At 42.9% G+C, this 4,239-nt stretch overlaps 1 long non-coding RNA gene across 1 annotated transcript; it reads left to right on the top strand.

Annotated features, from left to right (window-relative positions):
* Positions 1-1,250: 1,250 nt before the first annotated feature.
* Positions 1,251-2,268, top strand: LOC134418978 (uncharacterized). The gene is made up of 3 exons (XR_010027915.1): positions 1,251-1,359; positions 1,493-1,618; positions 2,215-2,268. It is a non-coding gene; the product is annotated as an uncharacterized LOC134418978 (long non-coding RNA).
* The last annotated feature ends 1,971 nt before the right edge of the window (positions 2,269-4,239 follow it).

Genomic DNA, 4,239 nt, shown 5'->3' with positions numbered 1-4,239 from the left:
CCAAGGGTTCCTTGTTCATCAACATTTTGCTGCTGTCTTCTCCTGACCCTTCAGCTGCTCCTCCCAGTATGACTTGCCTCAGTCTCTCTTCCTCTTCCCAAATAGGAAGTCTCTCTTCCTCTTCCTCTCAAATGGGAGTCTGCTCTCCCATTTTCACTCCTCCTCCCTTTACTTTCCCACAAGCCACATTTTTTCATGGTCTGTCATGCAGGGCTGGGAGTGCACCAGGCACGTCCAGGGGCTGGTCACAGCCTCCTGCTGTCACTGCAATGCTGTGCTGGGCTGCCTTGCACACAGCACACACAGCTAGGCTCCAAGGCTAGCTTCATCCTCAAGCCCTTGAAAAGGCCATGAAAAGGTGTAGCCATTGAAAATAGCAGTGAACTTGAAGTGTTATGCTTACACAAGAGATGCCATGCTTGCTAGGTGTGCTTAAGTTGCTGCTGATTTGCACACAAGAAGGGGAGTAACCTTTGTTTTTGTTGTCTGTATTTATGCTAGGCAAACTTCTTCCACAACTGAAGGTGGCCCACAATTCTCAAAGTAAAAAGATCACCCTTTTAGTTGGCATGCTTGTATTTTGCGTAGAAAAAGCCTAATAAATCACAGAAAGAGAGAAGATGGGAAAATACAGCTGCTGTGTCATTGTACTGCAGATTGAATCACATGATTTCAAAATTTTCAGCAGCAGCAAGAAGAGCAAAGTCAGTAAAACACATTGCAGAAGTACATGCAGTTTTGAGGCAGCCACATGGTGGACATGAGGGCTTCCTCAGGCCTAACAAATAACCAGTCTGGTTAGAGAGGTCTGTTTCAGAGATGGAGGGAGATATGAGGCAGCACATGGTCTGCTTTTTCTGTCTGTGTAGGCTTGGTTCCTCATTTTATTTTAAAAGAGCTTCAAAATGAACAACATATATCCCCACCTAGGTGAATAATTTTGTTTCAGTCCACAGTGTGGCACCTCGATTTCAGCTGCAAAGACTGTGGCTCAGGGTGCCAGGCCCCGTGCTAGAACAGCTGAGATGGGGACATGTGCTCCTCTGCCATCCCTGCTGTGGAGAGGGGGAGGTCAGGAAATCAAATGTTGGGATTAGTAACACAATACACCACAGTAGGCAAATTCACCAGGGCTCATTTGTTGGAGCCTGAACATTTCTGAGAGCATATTTAAAGCCCTTTGCTTTGGTGTGGGGTTTGGGGATTTTTAAAATTGGTTTTGTTCCTTGGCTTTTTTTATTTCTTTTCTCAGTCGACTGTGCTCCTCTATGGATTTCACTCCAGGGAGCTGTGGAAGAGCTGGCCTTTCTCATGGAGCAACCTGCAGGAAGACATAAGAAAGACTAACAGAACTCTGAGGTAGATGACCTGCAGCCACATTAATTATTGATCATGTTAGCAGTTGATGAGTTGTGCTAAATTGATCTGTGGCAAGGTAATGTGAATTAAAAGCTGCTTAAATATTTAGTTTTGGGTTCTTTCTATATGGCAGGAATTTGAATTAAAGGCTACACAGGAGTCATGACTGGAATCAACTTTTCAGTAAAGACAAGCTGTCAGAATAAAAGGTGCTATCTAAATGTAAATCAGGATTTCTCAGAGGAGGAATCTCTTGAAGGTAAATATTTTAATGGAGGACTGGAAATTTTTCCTCACAAAATTCTCTAAAGGTAGGATGATAGATTAAGATTTTCTTGTCATTAGTTTAATTCCTCCATATTGTACTTTAATTAAATGCTGCTGCATCTGAGGTAGGGCACAAAGCATTGCCAGGAAAAAGAGAGACTAGAAGCCTGTAGGAAGTGAAGGAGGACTATTGGCTGAAACTCCATATGTTTGTTGCAGCACTGCAATGCTGTGCAGCTGGAGCACAGCTTGAGTGAAATGAATCTGTAGATGACTGGTGAGAGGAAGTAAGGGGGCTAATTCTGACATTGGATACATATATGTGTGTGTGTATATATATATATCAGGCAAAAGAATTTGCTGATGACTCTGCACAGGGGCTTGTAACGGAAGGGAGCCAGTGCCCTGAGCTAAAGTGCCTTTGCCAGTGAGCTAAGTCCCACTGAAGAAAAATCACTCCCTCTGAAGTGGCTCAGATCCCCTCAGCATGCTCAGATCCTGCTGCATTGCCCCACAAACTATTTTGAATGACTTTATGATGTCATTAATAGAGTTTTGAAGGCTGACATGCATTCTTGGTTGGTTTAGGTGCTGCAGCTCCAAATAAATCCTTCCCTGGCTTCTCCTAGCCTCTCTCCAAGGTAACATCCTTAATGTAAACCAGTCTTGGTCCTGAAGTGGAAATGTGTTTTATCTCACCAATTTAGTGCAAACAAGCTTGAGTTATCTTTAGTGAGAAGAGAAGGCTCCTGCTTTTCCTACTGTGGTTTCTTCCTTACAGTTTGTCTCACTTCATTCCTTCATGTACCAGAGAGCACTTTGGTATTCAAGGGTATTTGTCTTGTTTTTTCTCACCCTTCACAAAAGCTGTCCTCTGCTTAACATGCACATTTTTTCCTTCAGAGCCATTTTCCTCTGTAGGCTCTCTGAGCTGGCCAGCTGCCAAACAGTAGGGTGAGCTGCATGAAAAAGCCTTGATCATTGACAGGCTGTCTTACAATTTCTTTCTTGTATTCAAGATGCAGATGGATGTTATTAGAAAGGTTTTTACTTCGAATGTGCGCGGCTTGTCCACATGGCTGAGATTAGTGCTCAATACTCATATAATGCTTTTCATCCTCAAAAGGACTTTACAAGCTCCAGCCCTCAAAACACCCCCACAAGGTAGGTGCCCAAGTTTTGTTATGTGTGTTATAACAAGGAGGGACACATGTTAGTAACTTGTTCAAAGATGTATACCACAGTGATCATTGTAAAAGAAGGAATTATTTACACTTTCCTAATGTTCTTCTGTGATGTGTTCCTAGGAAAGTAATAACTTAAAAGACTTCACCATGGCAACATGTTTTCACCCATGAAAGAAGCGATTAGTGACATCAAAAATTAAAATGTATCTCAGGTTGTAGTACTACTAGATAAAAATGCAGCATTTCTAAAATTTATGAGGCCAAATATGCTACTGCACTAAGCTTCAATTAATACAGCAGAACTGGAGCCTACAGGGATCATCAAAGAGACTCAAATTTGATAGAAGATTTGGAGCACTTGCCTCAAACCATACTTCGAAACAGAGGGAAATGATTATAGGAAGAATGATGAAAAATGCCTTCTCAGTTGAAAGGACAGTGCAGGATTATTTTTTTCCTCTGCTTTGACTGCATGATTATAATTAAAACAGCTCCAGTAACCTGAACAGTCCCAGTATGAACTCCTTTCCACAGAAAGTTCTTGTAATATTGTACCTCATCTTAGTGAGGAGGTTGAAATAAGCTGTAGCAGTAAAAGATATCTTTATAATTATGTATTTGCACTGAGCTTCTACTGGCATGAATGTGCTGACATGCTTTACTTTGCACAGACAAGCCAGTGGAAGTTCCCAGTTTTGACCAGCACACGTAACCTGGCCAGGGCCACTCTGGGATGTGGTTTCTAAACTAGGTGGTCAAAACCTCAGAGGCTGTCTGATAATCATCATTTAAAGTCTTTGCAACCTCAGTGGGCCTGAGGGCCTGCAGAGGTAGCTGGAATATTGTCTTGGGAAACAGCAGCCAGCCTGGTGCCATGCGGAGCAGTTGATAGGGCTGTGAGATGGTGAGGCTCCTCTGCATAAACCAGCAGGGGCTGGCTGGGGGAGCCCACAGGCACAGGGGTTTGCCCCACAGACATACACCCACCTTATGCTTTCTGGATAAACAGGCTGCAAATAGCCTGGCTAGCCCAAGCCCTGCAGAGGGTAAAGCTTGATAGGCTAAAGCAAGTGTATATTCTAATTCTGTTCCCTCTTTCCTATTTTTTGAGAAGCATTACTTTCTTTCAGATTATTGGGATTTTTTCACAGGGTGAATACTATAGCTGTGTCAGTAGAATGAAGGACTCTGCAGCATCTCAGGAAAGATGCTGAGTGTGGCTGAACTCTCTGGTGTGTCATGTAGGACTGTATGGTTGGTGCTGCTACAGAGAGGTGTAGAGTTGGAATGGTATAAACTAGTCATGCTTTCTTAGCCCCAAAAAAGTTTCTTTTTTTTTTTTTCCCCAGAATACTTTGATATTCCATCTTATCTCCCTCTTGTTTCCCTGAGAAAGGTATCTGGCCCCATAAAGTACTCTGGAGAA

This window comes from Melospiza melodia, chromosome 5 (assembly GCF_035770615.1).
Source record: "Melospiza melodia melodia isolate bMelMel2 chromosome 5, bMelMel2.pri, whole genome shotgun sequence".
NCBI lineage: Eukaryota > Metazoa > Chordata > Aves > Passeriformes > Passerellidae > Melospiza > Melospiza melodia.
The sequence above is the reverse complement of the archived record's forward strand: the minus strand, read 5'-3'. Positions and strand labels throughout refer to the sequence as shown.